Source organism: Oryctolagus cuniculus, chromosome 12 (genome assembly GCF_051225735.1).
Source record: "Oryctolagus cuniculus isolate XC-2025 breed Fujian yellow rabbit chromosome 12, ASM5122573v1, whole genome shotgun sequence".
NCBI lineage: Eukaryota > Metazoa > Chordata > Mammalia > Lagomorpha > Leporidae > Oryctolagus > Oryctolagus cuniculus.
Window position 1 is genome coordinate 79905899 of NC_142878.1, and position 20135 is coordinate 79926033.

A 20135-nucleotide genomic window follows, 5' to 3' on the forward strand; every position below is an offset into this window, starting at 1 on the left:
CAGAGTATTATAAATTTATAAAAATCTAATCCTATCTAAGTGTACATATATCTGGCAGCTTCATTAAAAGGAGTAGTTTTAAAATGTGAGATAGGAATTGCTCCAGAAAAATCTAGGACATGTGTGCCTGATTTATTAGTGTGGTGTTAAACAGATATGATCAGGATATGAGTGGTGAACCTGCTAATAATTGTGATAGGAGCAGAGACACACATACTAATCTCATCTTGAGGTCCTCTTGCAGAGTCCAATATGTTGTAATCCTTGTATATATTTTCTTAAATTAGTGTGGGGCTGGATAAGCAGTATCTTCTTACATGGCAAAATTTAGCATGTGTTAGTAGGGAATACTTTTTTAAAAGGATACTTTAATTTTCTTTTTGCACAAAGTAGTTAGGAAGTAGTTGAGGAAGTAGTTAGGGTATCTGTTGTTTAACTTGTTGCCTAGTCTTTATACATTATGTTTTGCCTCAAATATTAAATTTTCTAAATGTTCAAGCCACCCCAGGTCAGCAAGAAATATGAACAGTACCATTATGTCCTCCCCATAGCTCATATAACCAGCTTGATAGGTAAGATCACTTGGGAAATGTGTTCAACTAAATAAATACATTGTTTAAGTAGTTTATTTTTCTATATGAGCAGTTAGGTAAGCATGTTATTTCAGGTGGCAGATGTGAAAGAATTTTGGGACTATGTAGGTGGAACAATGCTAAGCTTTCTTCTGGTTAATCAAGGAAGACTTCATGGAAGAGAATGAGTAAGTGGAAAAGAAGCTGAGTGATATTTGTGAAGAGCTTCAAAATCAAGAGGAGGAGTTATTTCAAATCAAGAATAATAGGCTTTGTTTTTTTTTATTATACAAGATAGATTGAGGGTTAAAACATCACCTTATGTTTTAAGACTTAATGTATATTATATAATTTCACATTTAAATCTTTATGCCAGCATCTTGAGAATGGGAATTCTTCTGCTTCTTTGGTGTCCTATTTAGAACAAAATTACAGACTCATGCTAATAAATTTGTCAATTTACAGCAAAACAGAAAATTGCTGTTTTCATATATGGAAGGCATGAACTTTTTTAGTTTATTTATTTGAAGTGGGGGCAGGATTTACATAAAGTAAGGATTTGGGACCAAGAATTGAGGTAGAATCTTGGTAGTATTTCTGACTTAAGGGCCAAGGTGAAGTCAGTGTGCCATGCTGAAATGGGAAGACATAGGTAGGCTTCCTGAGATAAAGCAGATTGGACTTGTGGACAGGAAACATTGCTGTCACAGTGGCTTCTCATCCAGATATGAGGTATATTTCTCATCAGTCATGAAGAAAATAGTTTGGGAATGCTGATCATAATGAGATCAGTACCTCAGAATGTGTCATAAGGAAAACAAATTCATATAGGATAGGAATAAGGATTAAATTCTTGTTCTTTGCAAAGAAGTGACCTTTGTGTTCCTTTATATAATTTTAGTTCAGTGACAAAGCCTAGTAGATCTGGGCTCTTATATTTAGTGTACTGTATTTATTTTATAGGTTTCACCCATAATGGTAGGATGTGTGATTCTGAATAGTTAAAGAAAAGTTAAATTTCTTTTAGTAATGTTAGGCACTGGTGATCAGTGTTTCTTAGATATCTCCCTTATTGTCAGGTCTTGTGGCTGGTAAGGAGAGCTAGTAATAATCCTAGCTGGGATTTCTAAAGTGAAATGAGAGCAGGTTACCATTTCTGGTTCATGTAGGTGGGTGTGGAATAATGTGTGCAGTACTATGTGGTTTTCTTTTGCTATTAGGGTATAGAGGCCGTTTCTCTCTGTGTTCATATGAGCCATTACATATCATATGTATGCTACTGAGGAATTTTAAAAATATTTTAGTTAACACACTGAAAAGGTAGCAGTGATTACGATAAACAATCCCAAAAAAACGAAGAAGATTGACTTGTTTTGAAGAGATTCAGATATAGTGCTTGGTAATAAAGTATCTGTTGAACACCTGGTGTTTGTGAATATGCTTCTTTTTTTTTCCTTTTTTTTAAGAAAGCTTTTATTTAATAAATATAAATTTCATAGGTACAACTTTATGAATATAGTGGTTCTTCTCATACCTATCTTCCCACCTCTTCCTACTCTCTCTGCTATCACATTCTTCATTAAGATTCATTTTAAATTATCTTTATATACAGAAGACCAACTGTATACTAAGTAAAGATTTCAACAGTTTGCACCCACACAGACACACAAAGTATAAAGTACTGTTTGAAGATAGGCTTTACCATTAATTCGCATAATACAACTTATAAAGGACAGAGGTCATACATGGGTAGCAAGTGCACAGTGACTCCTGTTGTTGATTTAACAATTGACACTCTTATTTATGACGTCAGTGATCACCCAAGACTCTTGTCATGAGCTGCCAAGGCTATATAAACCTTTTGAGTCCATAAACTCTGTCGTCATTTAGACAGGGCCATAATCAAAGTGGAAGCTCTTTCCTCACTTCAGAGAAAGGTATCTCCTTCTATGATGGCCACTAGGATCTCAGTCGTAGAGATCCTCCATGTAGGTCATTTTTTGCAGCTGTATCTTAGCTTTCCCCGCCTGAAATGCTCTCTTGGGCTTTTCAGCCAGATGCAAATGCCTTAAGGGCTGATTTTGAGTTCAGAGTGCTGTTTAGGGCATTTGTCATTCTATGAGTCTGCTGTGTGGCCTGCTTCCCATGTTGGATCCTTCTCTCCTTTTTAATTCTATCTATTGTTATTAGTAGACACTTGGTATTATTTATGTGATGCCTTTGACACTTATTCCTATCTATATGATCAGTTACACACTTAAAATGATCACTTGAACTAGTAAGATGGCATGAGTACCACGCAGCTGAGTGGGGTTTGGAGTCCCATGACAAGTTTTTAGCTTTACTCTTAGGGGTAAGTCTGTGGGAATGTGTCCCGAACTGTACATCTCCTCCCTCTCTTCGTGAATATTCTTTTGTACATGTTATTTAATCTTTGGAGAACTTTCAAAGAAGGGTCCATTTTTAAAGGTGAGGATATTGAAGTTCTCTTTGCCAACCAGATTCATCAACTTTCCCCATTCTTCCTGAAAAAAATGTTCATTGTTGATTGTGGTTCATTATATCTGGTCACTTACACTTTAGTACACTTCTATACTTTTGCTCCAGACACAGGAGGAGTTGTTCCTTACCAAGAGTCTATTGTATTTGTTCCCAAACATCATTGTTTATTTAAAATTAAGCTGATGAATCAGTAAAGGAGGTTGTTTTATGAAAGCTGACTTGAATATTTAGAAAGACCCAGTGATAACAAGCTACAATATTTGCTATTGAATTAGGTGCGGTTGGTATAACATTAATATGCTGGAGGAGAAACAAATATGGAAGATCCTGAATTTTGCAGATGCATTTGGTTTTGCTGTACTTTAAAGAGACAAGCTGAACACTGTGGAGAATGCATTAGGAGTATGACTTAGGCAAGAAAGGCAATTTGGAAACTAATGGGGATCCATACACCATAAAAAAGAAAAAAAAATCTTGATCCAGAGTTTGAAACCAAGATGGAAAGAAAAGATAGAAGAGAGTACATGAAGAAGAAAATATCAACTTTATTAGTGATGCAGTGACTAGCGTTGTTGACTCCAGACTGGCCTGCTAGCACTGTAAAGAGAACACCTAGAATTTCTGCCTTTCATCATTCAGCTCCTGATTAAGACAATAGTTCCAATTTCCAGTGTTAGCAACTTTTTAAAATTATATCAGTTGTGCATATTCAAGAACCAGACACACACTGGTCAGGAAGCCCACTCCTCTTTGAGGTGTATGTAGCATGGATAAGAAGAAGGACGGAGTTCTTCCATAGAGGTTTTGGTTAGGTAAAAGCAGTTCCTGTATCAAAATACGAGGGCACAGCAAAAGTTTGTAAATACTAGAATTAAAAGGTAAGTTTATTTGGGGGCAAAAAAAAAAGTTTTTTGAAGTTTTTGCATAGTTTTTTTTTTTATAATATGCATTTTCCATAAACTTTTTTTTGGGTCATGTTTCACATTTAAAAAATATTTAAGATAGTACCTGGCTCATTCATTTATATATTCACCTTAATCTACTTCAGAATTTATACAAAATTTATATTTGCTGAAAAAGAATGGAGCCTAAATTCAAACTTAGTCCTATCCGATTTATGAGCATGTGGGCTTTTCGCTGAGTCATATTTGTTGAGCTTTCTTTACGGCATCTTCCTGGTTATGTTTTTTCTGTGTATACCTGAATTTTCTAATTGTATCGACTACAGGGCTTACTTTAGATCCCACATGAGAATAATCCTCAAACTGGAAAGTTTGTATTAAATAACATAATGGGATGACATTATAACCTGTAGTAAGTGAAGAGAAGATTACAGTTTAAGAGTTATATACTCAGCGATTTGTCTGGCCTCAGAGCCAAACAAGTTAGCTGAATGAACTTACATCTTCTTAGCACTTTTATTTCCATAAATAATACATCTGCACTGTTTTTTCTTTTTTTTTAAGATTTTATTTATTTATTTATTTTAGAGGTAGATTTACAGGCAGTGAGAGGGAGAGACAGAGAAAAAGGTCTTCTGTTAGTTCAAAATGGCCCCAACAGCCGGAGCTGTGCTGACCGAAACCAGGAACTAGTAGCTTCTTCCAGGTCTCCCATGCAGGTGCAGGGGCCCAAGGACTTGGTCCATCTCGCACTGCTTTCCCAGGCCATAGCAGAGAGTTGGATTGGAAAAGGAGCAGCCGAGACTTGAACTGGTGTCCATATGGGATGTCTGCACTGCAGGTGGAGGATTAATCTGCCCCACAGCACTGGCTGCTCTACACTGTTTTTTAAAAATATCCTTCTTGTGAAAGATATGTGATCACCAGTATAATGAAGCATAAAAGAAATTAATGAAAAGTTAAACTGCGTTAGTAAAAATGTGTCAGAATCATAGATGGTATGTGTTTGCTTTGTAAGCTTAGCTAGGGTGATGAATTCATTTGCATACTTTAAGAAGATCACTCATCAACTCTTCTGTCCTCTGTATGGGAGGCATACATAGAATTGGGGCTCTTAAAAATGGTTCTGTAGGAATGATAATTAGTTGGGAAGATTTCTCTGTTGTTCTTCTAGAGACAGGGATAGGAAAAGGTTTTTTGGTAAGGGCTGAGATAAACATTGTGGGTTTTGTGTTGCAGTCATCTAACTCTGCCATTGTAACATGAAAGCTGCCATAAACACTGTGGTAAACAAATAGGAATGGCTTTTATTCCAGCTGAATTTTATGTGAGAAAACAGGTAGTAGGCTGGATTTCATCACTAGGCAGTGGTTCTGGAAGAGCACAGTTTTCCTCTTCGTTTAACAGAGTGCCTTCCAAGAGATTATCGGTTTGGTCAGTGAAAGGACTTTGAGAGGCCCGAGTGCCTTGTTACTGATGTATTGAAAGCATCCATCACCAAGCTGTGGTGAGGACTCTTGAACTGACTAGAAGGGAGGACCAGAAGACTTCTAATACATCTCCTAGTTTTTTTCCTATCAATTTTCTTTCTCTGACTGATTAAAGTTCTATGATTAAGTTTTTTTTAAAGATTTATATATATATATTTTGAAAGAGTTGTACAGAGAGAGGAGAGACAGAGAGAGAGAGGCCTTCCATCCGCTGGTCACTCCCCAGTTGGTGGCTGGCGCTGCTCCGTTCCTAAGCCAGGGGCCTGGCGCCTCTTCCTGGTCTCCCACATGGGTACAGGGGCCCAAGGATTTGGACCATCTTCTACTGCTTTCCCAGGCCATAGCAGAGAGCTGGACTGGAAGTGAAGCAGCTGGATCTCGAACTGGCGCCCATATGGGATGCTAGAGCTTCAGGCCTGGGCATTAACCCACTGTGCCACAGCGCCAGCCCCTCTGTGATTAAGTTTTAAAATGTTTAAAGCTGAATGGAAAATGACTGAGAAAGTAAGTGTTTATTAAACTTTGTCTGAGCTTGCTTAATTTGTTTTATTGAATCATATATCAATAGTGTATATATTTTGTGTACATTTTATTAGTTTTGATATCTGAGGACAAATGTATACTTCAAAAGGCTCATGGAAAATATAATTAAAAGATAAGTTTATTTTAGTGTAGGTTTTTGAAATATGTCACATTGAAGTCTTCAAAAAGTTCAAGAAAAATGTATACTATGAAAACTTTAAAAATTATTTTGCGCCAAAATTAAAACTTCTAATGTTATTTTTCTTCATGAACATTTTGGAGTACGCTTGTCTATCAATGTACTGCACCCTAAACCAGATATGTAGACATCCATAACTCTAGAAAGTTTCATTATACATGTTTGAAGCTAGTTCTCCTTAATACTTGTCTCCTGGAACTAACTCATCACATTACCCGCCCTCCCCCCACCCCCGCCCCGGTATTTTCTTTTCTCTTTTCTTTCCTTAACCATATGAAGTTGTTTTTTTTTTTTTTAAGATTTATGTATTTGAAAGGCAGAATTACAGAGAGGGAGACAGAGAAGATCCTCCTTCCATTGGTCCACCCCCTAAATGGCAGCAATGGCCAGGGCTATGCCAGGCCAAAGCCAGGAGCTATATCCTGGTTTCCCATGTGGGTGGCAGAGGCCCAATATCTTGGGTCAACCTCCTCTGCTTTTCTAGCCATGTTAGCAGGGAATCAGATTGGAAGTGGAGTGGCTGGACTGGGACTCCAACTGGCTCCCATATTGGATACCTATACTGCAGGCAGCAGCTTAATCTTCTACACCACAGTGCCAGCCCTTATTCAATACATTTCTGTCACTGTACACTAATTTAGCCTGCTCTAAAAGTACCTCCATAATAATGCAACATATAGCATAAACTCTTGTTATCTGACTTTTTGGACTCAATCTGTTTTTAGATTCATCCGAGGCACTGTATGCATCAAAAATTAGTTTTCTGGGGAGGGTGTTTGGTCCAGCATATAAGGCACCCACGTCCTGTATCAGAGTTCTCAGGTTCAAATCCCAGTTCTTTCCAATTAGCTTCCTAATGTAGACCCTGAGAGGCAGAGATGATGAATGACTTGATTAGGTCCCTGCCATCCACATGGGAGATTTGAGTTGAATTCTCATCCACAGCTTTGGCCTAAAGCAACAGATTGGAACTTCTCTTTCTATCTCTCTTGCTCCCTGCCTCTCATATAAATAAATAAAAATTCAAATAGTTTATTTTCATAACTGAATTATAGGTTTTCATATATCAGTGTTTATTCATTCACTTTTCGATGGATATTTGGATTTTTAAGTAAGTACTTTTGCTATTGTAAATAAAGCTCTGAGATTCTTATACAGGTCTTTGTATTTATTTTTATTGGACAAATACTCAGTGGAATTGCTGGGGCACATTATAAATGTATTGTTCACATTCTGAGAAACTGGGCTACTGCTTTTTCAAAGTGGAAGTATTGGTTTACACTTCCACAAGCAATCTTCACTCTTGCAGTTGTTCAGCATTCTCTAACATTTGGTATTGTCAGTCTTTTTAAGTTTAGCTATTCCTGTGATATGTGGTAGTATCTTATTAGTGTGCATTTTTCTGATTATTGATAATATTAACCATCTTTTTCTGTGTTTATTGTCCACTCATGTATTTGCCTATTTTAAATTGAATTGTAAGCTTTTGATTAAATTTAAAGGGCTTCTTAAAACTTTGTAAAACTTTTGTCACTTATTATATATATTAAGACAGCTTTCAGTGTTTGTAAATTTTCTTAAGTCTTTTGAATTGTATTACTTCTTAATGTTAGTGAAATCATATTTATCATATTTTCCTGTTTTTAAAACTTTTCCTGTCCTGTCTTAAAACATCTTTTATGTCAGAATTGTGAAGATATTTCCCTTTGTGTTCTTCAAAAGTTTTAGTTTTATATTTTTCTTTTGATTTTCTTAAACATTTCAAGTTAATTTTTGTTTACAATATGATAGATTAATTTCTTCATTTTTTTCTATGCATTTTACTATCATTTTGTTAGTTTTATTTCAAATATTTGAATAGAGAAATTTTGAATGGACTTTCAGTGATTTCTTTAAGGAATGTTTATTTGAAAGGCAGAGTTACAGAGAGATATCTTCCATCTGGTGGTTCACTCCCCAAATGACTGCAGCAGCCAGAGCTTGGCCAGGTTGAAGCCAGAAGCTTCTTCCGGGTCTCACACATGGAAACAGAGTCCCAACCACTTGGGCCATCTTTCACTGCTTTCCCAGGCCCTTAACAGGAGCTGAATGAGAAGTGGAGCAGCTGGAACATTATGTGACATCCATATGAGATGCAGCATCACAGGTGGTAGCTTAACCTGATATACCACGTTAGTGGCCTAGGTTGTTTGCTTTGCTCTTTTTAATTTTTTTTTTCCTTTGCTACTGTACCTTTTTATTGCTTGGAGAAAAATGGATTTTATGATAACCTATGTGAGTTAATGGTATTCCTTTTGAGTTTTACTTTGAGATTTATTCAAGAATAAAATTAACTTGATGGTATACAATTTCATCAAGTTTAACACATGTATGGATATGTATGACTGTTAGGTTTCATACAATTATCTGAAAGAGAAATTTTTGATAATTCTCAAAAAGTTTATGTAAAATAAATTAAAAGATAAGTACTTTGGTGTTTATAGATAAAGGTTTACTAATTTGATAACAATAAAGTGTGCCACTTTGAGAATCATTGCGCACCTGTTGTTGAGGTTATATAAGCAGAGATCCCATGCATATCATAATACATACACCACCACCATGACTACCCCTGCTTTAAAAAAACAACTGATTGTAACTATAAAACCTGGACAGACTACAGGGTAAATAGCAGACAGATTGGAGAGTATCAGATTTCAAAATACCACCAGATTTCCAGGATCCCTTAGCCTAAACTCCATGCAATCCTGGAAGTAAAAGCACTGTGATACACATATTAACAAGATCCTGTAATCCTTTAGTTGTAGTTCGAGGGGTGTGGAAGGAAGTTGAGAATTGAGGTCATATTTTTTTTTCTCTCTTTTTGTTTCCTTTCCACCTGTTTTCTCACAATCCAATCTTAAGCAGTTGCATGGTAATCATATCAGCTGGCCATGGGTGTATGTAGGAGCCAAAATTTTGAGGCATTGGACCCTTCCTCTTATGGAGCTATAGCTCCAAGAGGCAGAGCAAACCTGCTGTCCTTGCTTTTAAAAATCCTGCCCTTCCAGTGTTTGACATCAGATGAGGTCAGCTATAGAAGTGAACTCTTGCTAACTTCAGGACAGAAAAGTTATCCTCAGGAAATTGGAAAAAGAGCAAAGAGTTTTGGTTAAAAATCTCATGAACTAGCATATCTAAGACTTAAAACTGAGATGCAGTAAAACTCCACCTAGGTTATAGACTGACCACTGGGTGGTATATTCATAGGAATCACCCAGCTAGCAGCGTGCAGGCTTTGAAAGCTTAACTGACATAGCTACTGTCACCTACAGAAGGCATATTGGAACCTATAGTCTGAACCCACCCAGATTGATTGCCTGCTGATCCATAAATATAAATACACTCCATAGGATTAAAGAACTTGTTTAATAGCATATTATCCAAAGTGTCAGTTATACAATCCACAATCAGTTGATATCTTAAGAACCACAAAATTTTGGAACTGAAAAATGCAATAAATAAAATACTTACTTGTGGGACTCAGTAACAGAATGAAGATGAAAGTCTGTGAACTTGAGATAGGTTAATAAAAATTTTCCAATCTGAATAATAAAAAGGGAAGAACAAAGAATTTCAGAGAACTGTGGGCCAGTAACACAAGGTCCAGTGTTTGTGTCATTCAGTTCCAGGAGAGGAAAAATAGTGTGATGCAAAAAAAAATAATTTGAAAATATAATGACTGAAAACTATGATCGTTTTAAAATTCATAGAACTGTACACCAAAAGTGAAAAAAATAATCTTTTTGCTGTCAGAAAATTAAAACAAAAATACTTGAAATGGAGAAATATACAGAAGTGATAATGTGGAATTTTTGTTTCATTGTAGTAAATCTTGGACTCCTTTGATTTTGGGAATTAGTGGTTTCACAGTTAGTAATGAGGAACTTTTCAGACTTTTCCCACAATACTGTATTTGAGCTGAACTAAAAATTTGATGTGAATAGTGGTGGCAGGATGCTTAATTGCTTTTACTTTTTTTTTTTTTTTAAAGAGTAATTCTTGTGTGGCTTTTTTTATCCTTCATTCCCTCCCTCCCTCCCTTCCTCCCTCCCTCCAGGCAGAGTTAGTGAAAAAGAGACAGAGAAAGGTCTTCCTTCTGTTGGTTCACCACCCAAATGGCCGCTACGGCCAGCGATGCGCGGATCCAAAGCCAGGAGCTTCCTCCTGGTCTCCCATGTGGGTGCAGGGCCCAAGCACTTGAGCCACCCTCTGCTGCACTCCCGGGCTACAGCAGAGAGCTAGAAAAGAAGAGGAGCAACCGGGACAGAATCCTGCGCCCCGACTGGGACTGGGACAAGAATCCGGGGTGCTGGCACCGCAGGTGGAGGATTAGCCAGGTGAGCCGCGGTGCCAGCCTATATCCCTTATTTTCTAAGCTATAAAAGTTTCCTACTTAAAAGGGACTGCAGAGTCATAAACAGCCCTAACAAAGAAAATAGGTTATATTTCCACCTCCAGATTTTTATAATACATCTGTCAAAATTGACAGGTTTACCTAGTTATTCTAATGATATATTGTTAACTAAAGAACCATAATTTGACAGTTCTGTAGACAGTTGGTAAATTTATTAGTGAGCTAATTCGAATCATTTGTCACCATATGAATTTTGGTAGTACCTGTTTAGATTTGGATACCGTTTAACACTTCAAGCAAGTAGCTGCTGTTTTCTTGGGTTATGTGGGTCCCTTGGTGATTTTTATTGACATTGATCTCATCTACAAATTTTACTTGGGTCTCCAAGGCTGTTTTTTTCCTGGGGCTAAATAAACCATTATGCTGTAAGTGGAAGAATCTTTAGGTTTTTTTGCTTTGTTTTGCTTTGTTAGTTGGTGTGTCATTTTTTTTCCTTTGGCATATATTCTGTCACTGTCATTGACTAATTCTTGGTGGACAAGAACTCACCCTTTAGGTTCAGTTCAGTAAAATGTTGCCACCGGTGAAAGGGGTTGTTGTAATGTTAGAGATGCAGAAATGAGCCGGCGCCGCGGCTTAATAGGCTAATCCTCCACCTAGCGGCACCGGCACACCGGGTTCTAGTCCCGGTCGGGGCGCCGGATTCTGTCCCGGTTGCCCCCCTTCCAGGCCAGCTCTCTGCTATGGCCCGGGAGTGCAGTGGAGGATGGCCCAAGTCCTTGGGCCCTGCACCCGCATGGGAGACCAGGAGAAGCACCTGGCTCCTGCTGTCAGATCAGCGCAGTGGGCCGGCAGCAGCGCACGGGCCGTGGCAGCCATTGGAAGGTGAACCAAAGGCAAAAGGAAGACCTTTCTCTCTGTCTCTCTCTCTCTCACTGTCCACTCTGCCTGTCAAAAAAAAAAAAAAATGCAGAAATGAAATTAATAATGTGTGGTTTTAAGATCGCTTATGGTTTTGTATGTTTAGCCTTGTTCCTTACAGTTATAAATAAGCTCACAAATTATGACAACTTAATTTTTAATACATTTTATAAATATACATATGTATGGGTTCATAAGGATATTCATGAAATATTTTCTCATGTATATTTTTCATTTCATACTCACAGTGAATTTAGAAGTGCTATTATCTATGTTTTACATATACGGGGTTAGGGCATACAGAATTTAAATGACTTTCCCAGAAGCATACAGTTAATAAATAGTGGAAAAGTGACTTGAATGCAGACCTAAAGCATTGATCTTCAGGTCAGTGTTATTTCCATTTCACAATACTGCCATTAGGAAACAGAAATAAGAATCTGTGAGTGGTAGCTCCTCAAGTTTTTAATTTGCATTTTGCAGAGGTTGATTATGAAGTTAAACATCTTTTCATTGTGTTTATTAGCTGCTGTTATATCTTCTTTGGAGACCTGTCTATTCAGATCACTTGTCCAGTTTTTCATTGAATTGTATTTTTATTGAACTGTTGTGGTTCTTTGTAAAATATTATGATTCTGTAGTTTCTCTTTTCAGTTTCAATTATTTTTTATAATAACCAGTTTACTTTTTTTCTGCTTCTGTTTTGGTGTTATATCTCAGTGAGACAAAAATTTTAAATGGAGCAGATGAAAGAAGCAGGCCCTATAATATTTTCCACTGAGCAGAAGAAATTTTTAAGTCCTTTCTTATAGTGAGTCATATGATTGGGGCAGCTGCACATAACTAGCATGTTGGAATGATGTAGTTAGTTCAGTTAAGGGAAGAGGGGGTTTGTTTTCCCTGGACAAAGAAAAAAAAAAGAAAATTTAAAACATGGGGGAATGTTTGGTATAGTTGTTAGAACATAACTTGGGATACCTGCATCAATATCAGAAGGCCTGGGTTTGGGTCCTGACTGTGCTCCTTATTCCAGCTTCCTGCTAGTGGATGCCCTGAGAGGCAGTGGTGATGGCTCATGTACTTGGGTACCTGCCACCCCTCCTAGATTGAATTTTAGGCTCCTGTCTTCAGCCCAGCCCTGCCCCAGCTGTTGCAGGCATTTGGGAAGTGAATCACTAAATGGGAGATCTCTGTGGTGGGTGTGTCAGTTGATCAGTTTCTCATTTTGTCTGTCTCTCACTCTCTCCTTCCTTCTCCTCCCTCCATTCCTTCTTCCTCTCCCTCATGCCTGTCTTTCAAATATATAAGTAAAAATAATTTTTTAAAGATTTATTTATTTGAAAGAGTTACACTGAGAGAGGAAGACACACACATACACAAACACACACAGAGACAGAGAGTGAGAGAGAAGTCTTCCATCCACTGATTCACTCCCCAAATGGCTGCAATTACTGGGGCTGGGCCAGGCCGAAGCCAGGAGTCAGGAGCTTCTTCCGTATTTCCCACGTGGGTGCTGGGGCCCAAGTTTTTGTGCCATCTTTTCCTGCTTTCCCAGGTGCATTAGCGGAGAGCTGAATCAGTGGAGCAGCTGGGTTTCTAACCGTTGCCCATATGAGATGCCAGCATTGTAGGCGGCAGCTTTAACCTGCTAAGCCACAATGCCAGTCCCTAAAGTAAGTAAAAAATTTAACAATTATATTGTTCTCTTAAATTGATTATTATTAGGTGATAAAATATAAAGTAACAAAACTAGAGGAGTTTGGAAAATAATTTTCTGTACAGATTTTTGAAAGTTGTGTAAGCTCCCTAGTGGTGGGGATAGAATAGGTAGAGATCCAGTGAGAATAGGGTGGAAGAGAGGAAGATAAAAAGGCCAGTCTAGTCTGTCATTTTCTTACGATACTGTTGGGTTTAGTAGCAAATATGGTTGCCTTAGAAAATCATTAATTTCTTTTGAGTATGTGTTCTATTTCTTTGATTTTCTGATGCTGTAAGTTGATTTGCTTTTTGATTATTTTTTGACACAATAATTGTACATATTTATGGGGTACAATGTAGTATTTTGATACATGCATACATTTAAATGATCAAATTAGGATAATTAGCTTCCATCACTTCATATATTGCATTATTATATTATTATATATAATATATTATTATATTATATATTGCATTATTATATTCATATATTGCAGATATTTTTCTAGTGTGAACATTTAAAAGTCTTTTAGCTATTTAGAAATATACAATATGTTATTGTTGACTGGTTAGCTTTTTAACAAGTGAATTAAAATGTATCTATTTCGTACTGATTTTCATTTACTTTTTCTATTCTTATGTATATGCAGTTGCTATCTCTGTGTTTTTCTTTCACACACATGTACACACACACACACGTGATTAGTTAGACACAGCAGAATACCAGTATTTGTTATTCAAGAAGGATTTTGTTTCTTGTGCTAGGGCTGTCATACACAGAGCAGCATCATATCGTATATCACAAGTCAGTACCAAATGTGAGGTAAGCTGTGTTTAGAACAGCTTAATAGATTTCCAAAGAAAAGGAGTTTGAATTTCAAAATGAAGCAGTCTTTAGAGTAAACCAATATTTGTAAGAATTTGATTAAAAACAAAATCAAGTGAAAAATTTGTATTCTAACTTAATTAGAAAGGGGTAATAGTTGACTGCTGCCTGCAACACCAGCATCACATCTTGAATCACTGGTTCAAGTGAGTACTGGCTGCTCCACTTCCTATCAGCTCCTGGTAATAGCCATGAAAACAGCAAAAGCTGGTGCAAGTTCTTGGGCCCTTGCACCCATGTGGGAAACCTGGATGGAGTTCCAGGCTCCTGGCTTTGGCCTGGTGCAGCCCTGGCCTTGTATCCATTTGTGTAGCAAACCAGTGGATGGAAGATCTGTCTCTGCCTCTCTTTGTCACTCTGCTTTACAAATAAGTGAAATATATTTTTAAAAATTGGGGGTGGGATTTATAGCTGTTAACTCACACTTTCTGTTTAGGTAATTGGGGTAGGGAATCTGTTAATAACAAGAAAGTGCCTGGGTATCATTTTGTACCACTATACATTGAATGAGTCTTTAGAATCTTCTGCCTCAGTTTTCTATCCATGAATCACCTAACTGTAAATTTGCTATTCTCATCTCTGCATTCTTGCCAGAGCATGTCCTTCCCTTAATAAGTAGAGGACAATAAATGATCATTTCGATGGAAAAAGGGAAAAGAGACAAACAGTAGCATTTAAAATATTTTTCTTCTTTTAGAAATGCATTTTTGTTACCTTTGCTAGGGGACTACTTTTGGAAGAGGCAAAAGGAAAACTAGGTAGGTCTTTTTTTCTTTAGTCCTTGTTCAAGTGTATTGTAGACATGCAGATAAAACTTAGAATCATTTCAAAAGAGGAAAGGCATGGGAAAGGTGACTTAGACTTTCTGACATATTTTTTTTTCTTTGTGAATGAAGGAAAATAAGAATGTAATTCCCTTTCTCTCTTTCTCTCTCTCACTGTCTAACTCTGCCTGTCAAAAAAAAAAAAAAAAAGGAATGTAATCCAAGTGCTGATTTTTGTGATGAGTTAGCCCCTTAACTTCTTGTGTTGCTGACACAAAGAACTAGCCTTAGGTTTGGGGCTGCTGCCTTCTTAATCTTGTTCTGCACTATTCACTCACAGCTGACTCATAGGTTGCTTGAACTTGTTGACTTTTTGCTTTAAGGTACGTTGGAGACTGTCTTCTAGTGTAAAGAGGTTGCATGAATACATCCATATTCACCTGTATATGAGATTGATGGTTTTATTCAGAGTACATCAGTGCCTGTATGCTGTGTAGATCCGGCTTGGGTTCTTTTTGTTACACATTTTCACATGCTGAAGTTCAGCTGCTACTTTTTCCCATCTATGGAATACCGCAGTGGCATTCTTAGCATTTTGCTAGTTGTTGTGGTTTGCACACCCAGCTGTTTAACTTGATTTCCCTATTGGAGGTATTTGTGTTTTTTGATCACTTATGGAATCAATTTACACTTTTCCATATACTTTGGTGTTTTTCTTTCCCTGTTTTTGTTTCTGTAGATCCTTAACCATGATGCCCCAGAAATCCTTAATTCAGTCATATCTTTTTAAGTCTTTAAAAATGGCATGCCTATGGGTTCCTTTTTTTTCCTCGTTTTTTTTTTTTTCTTTTTTTTTCTTTTACAAACCCTTGTGTCTTGAGGGCTGACTTTCAATAGATCACAGTGACTGAGCTGCTCTACTGCGTATGAAACCCCAACCCAGAAGCAGGTTGTCTACATAAGCTTTAGCACCAGATTGCCCACTAACTTGCATTGCATGATGGGTGAAAGGGCGGCCTCCTTACTGGCCGTGCCCCGTTTCCCAGGATGAAGGACTGTCCCCACTGGATATGGGTTACTTTTGACATTACACTTCCATATCTTCTCAGGGAAGTCTCAGAGAGGTTAGTCTTGATCTCTTCTCTAGCTCCTTCCCTTTAAACAAGCTTGGTTCCTTCTCTACTTTTGCTTGCAGATTCTGTCTGTGGGCCTTCATCTCCTTACTCCATACCAGCTTATCAAGAATCATGAGACCCAGTTACTTGTACAGCTTAGGGTTTCTTCTGGACTTCCTTAAGTACAAATATTATTCTCCCTCCCCTCTGAAATAGTAACTGTTACTTACTAAGGTGCTGCAGTTACTGACCTCCTCAGAAGTCATGCTTGGCTGTCACCCAAAGGATTCCGAACCATTTAATTTCTTGTGCAGTTTAAATTCCTGGTTTTCTTAATACCGTGGACTGTGTATTTGATTTTGGAATCTATCTTGGCATGTGTGATGGCTTTTCATACTTCAAACTAATCATTTTTGGTTTAAAAAAGTATATTGATTTTATTCCATTTATCTTCACCGGTGGATTCCATTTATCTTCACCAGTGCATAACGTGACTGACCCGTCAGTGAAACAGATGGAAAGGAGTTCCACAAGAAATGGCTGAATAGTGGGAGTTTGACTTTCTGGGGAAAAAAAAAAAAGCTTTACTGTCTCCTCTCCTTTGGAAGTGGGTATGAGGAAGAGCTCAACCGTCAAGTGAAGAAAGAGCTTTTTTAAGAATGGTATTCAGCAGGAGAAGATAAAAGCCCTTTCAGATAATGTCTTAACTCCATGATTTATTTATTTTTGAAGAGCCGTGAGTGCTTTATGATCAGATGTAAATACAACAGATGGTAGTTCATAGCCAGTAAAAGTAGTTCCTTTGAATTTTTCTATTGGTGTTGCTTCTTTGATTGTGGTAAATTATAGCATTTAGGGCAATTACCTTACTCTTATTATGGATATGAAAGCAACTGCATTTATTACTGATTATATAGTTGGGGGTTGTAGAAGTTATTATAGTCAAAATCTCTGCTTATGTGCTTATAAGCTATTCATTTATATTTTACAATGCATTATTACAGGGTACTGAAGATCATACTCATATAAATCCTTCTTGGACAGCTTTTGGTACAGCCATGGTGCCTAACATTATTACCAACCTGTCCTAGCTGCTGCACTAGAGTTCATGGATAAATGTGTAGGATCAATAATTCACATTGTAATGAAGAGTGGTAAAGAAATTGTTGGTGATTTTCTAGGATTTGATGACTTTGTCAATATGGTATTAGAAAATGTCACACCAAAAGGAAGAAGGATCACCATGTTAGTTCACATTTTACTAATTGAAAATATTATAAAAAATAATGCTGGTACCTGGAGGAGAAAGGTCTAAAGTATGAGCGGATTTCCCTGACTTATGCTAGGTCCTTTATTGTCTTATGATGGCAACAATACAGTTTTCAAAATATTTGTTTATTTATTTGAAAAGCAGAGTTATGGAGAGAAGAGAGAAAGAGACAGTATCTTTTAGCTACTGCTTCACTCCCTAAGAGGCCTCAACAGCCAGTACTGGGCCAGGCTGAAGCCAGGAGCCAGGAACTTCCCCTGGGTCTCCCATGTGGGTACAGGGGCCTGAGGACCTGGGCCATCTTCTACTTCTTTTCCAACTGCATTAGCAGGAAGCTGGATGGGTAGTGGAGCAGCTGGGACTAGAACTGGCGCCCATATGGGATGCTGGCACTTAGGCTGCACCTTTACTTGCTATGCCACAATGCTGGCTCCTGGTTAACTGTTATTTTATTTACTATACAGCAATGGTCAGTGGAATGAAGATTTTGTAGTTGTTTTGCCACTTTGCTGCCTGTCATTTTACAACTACTTCCTCATTTATATGGCCATTTGATTCTCAAGCAAAAATTATTCTAAATAAAAGGATGAACTTTAAAAAAATCCCTTTTTATTGGTCCATTGTATGATTTGCTTATATGAATCTGTAGTTAGCTTCTCAAGTATTAACTTTTACAAATTAAGCTATCACTTTCTCAATTACATGATGAGTTTGAGGCAGGATATCATTAACCTTACATTGGATACTTCTGTGTAAGTTAAATCAAAAGACATTTGAGGGGCCAGCACCATGGCACAGTAGGTTAATCCTCTGCCTGTTGCACCGACATCTCATATGGGCGCCGGTTCTAGTCTTGGCTGCTCTTCTTCCAGTCCAGCTCTCTGCTGTGGCCTGGGAAAGCATTAGAAGATGGCCCAAGTGCTTAGGCCCCTGCACCCACATGGGAGACTAGGAGAAAGCGCCCGTCTTCTGGCTTTGGATAGGCACAGCTCCGGCCGTTGTGGCCATTTGGGGAGTGAACCAATGGATGGAAGGCCTTTGTCTCTGTCTCTCCCTCTAACTTTCTATAACTCTACCTCTCAAATAAATAAAAATCTTTAAAAAAGACATTTGAAGACAAATAGAAAAATACAATAGAAATTAAAAGATGGATATTTTGACTGCCAGATTTAACTCTGTTGAAATCTCTATTTTCTAATTACTCAGCTTTTAATACAATAAAATTAAATGTCATCATCACGAATCTTTTGCAGTGCTGTAGAACCAAGTGCTCTTATTTGCTTTTCTGTGCCTTCTTCAGGTGGAGAAATTAGGTGTTATGTCTTTGTGTTTTTTTTTTTAAATTTGAAGCCACATAGGTCTTTGCACAGTGGGAATTAATTGTGGTGATGGAAGCTAAAGTGTTATTCCATGCTAATTATACAATGTGTATATAGTGCAGAAGTTAGACAAAGGACTAAGTTAAACAAAGATCAAGAGCTACTGCCAAACCTAAAAACAACAAAGGCACAAAAAAGGGAACAGAATGCAGGGTCCAATGCCAACAAAATCTAAATGTAAATTTGCTAGTTGACAGGCATCACATGTAAATGGGCTTATTTTGGCAACTCTTAGAACTAAAAATACCCAAAGATATCACTTATACAAAAGCAAAAGTAATTGAAGTGTTTTTGTCTTTTTTTTTTTTTTTTTGTAAAGAAAATGGTCTTTGGAAATTTATAGTAGCCATTTAGTTTGTATGAAGAATGCTGCTTTTCATATTTGTTAAAATCCATTTATTGTTTACTTAATCCCATTACTAGGGTACTGTCTTTCTTCATATTCATGAAAATTATTTTGGGTGACATAAGAAGACATGACCACTACTTCAAAAGCTTACTGCACACAATTTTTTCTAATCTTTGGATTAGGGCCCGTAGTTAGAATCCCTTCTTGTTATGTTTGCAGAGTATTTTATATGTGAATATAATTGCCATTTTCCAGTCCTTGCCTGTTTGTGACCATTTGCTTGATATAATTACTAAAATACCCTTTCACTTTATTTTATGGGACTAAATGAAAGTGAATCCTCAGCTAGTTGTCAGTCTGAGTCATGTTGTGGCTCACCAGATGGCCATAGGTAAAGGGAAATAAAAGCAGCCACCTTTATTTTAAGATAAAGAGAGAAATATATCCCAGGGCCAAGCCAACAGGAAGTAGAGCTGCCTGGCATTATCGCAGCCATCCTGCTATGGTTCTGAGTGCAGGAGCTCACAGCTTCTCCTTGCTCTCAGCAAAAGTTTTCTGCAAGGAAAGCTTTAAAAAAACAAAACAAAACAAAACAAAACAAAAGCAACTAAAGAAGGACAAAGGAGATCCTAAGAAGTCAAGAGACAAGATGTCATTATATGTAGTTCTGCAGACTTGCTGGGAGAAGCACAAGAGAAGCACATAGATGCTTCCTTCAGCTTCTCAAGAGTTTTTAAGAAGTGCTCAGAGAGGTGGAATACCATGTCTGCTCAAGAGAAGGAAAAATCTAAAGACATGGGAAAGGCAGACAAGGCTCGTTACCTGAAACAGAAATGAAAACCTGTGTCTTTCCTAAAGGGGAAACAAGAAAGAACTTGAAGGATCCCAGTGCACTCAAGAGGCCTCTTTCGTTTTTGTCTTCTTCTGTTCTGTCACCCAAAAATCAAAGGAGAACATCGTGGCCTATCCATTGGGCTGTTAAAAAAAATACTGGGAGAGATGTGGAATAACACTGCTGCAGACAGCAAGCAACCTGATGAAAAGAAGGGTATAAGCTGAAGGGAAAGTGCCACACGATATCGCTACATATCAAGCTGAAGGAAAGCCTGATGCCGCAACAAAGGAGTCTTCAAGGTTGGAGAGAGCAGGAAAACAAGGAAGAGGAGGAAG

General features: G+C 37.6%; 1 protein-coding gene and 1 pseudogene across 26 annotated transcripts in view; both read left to right on the forward strand.

The window, feature by feature from the left end:
- TCF12 (transcription factor 12) overlaps positions 1–20135 on the forward strand; it is a 402091-nt gene that overhangs the window by 100131 nt on the left and 281825 nt on the right. The gene's annotated exons all lie outside the window — the stretch shown is intronic.
- On the forward strand, positions 16971–17432 carry LOC138844692 (U6 snRNA-associated Sm-like protein LSm5 pseudogene; annotated as a pseudogene).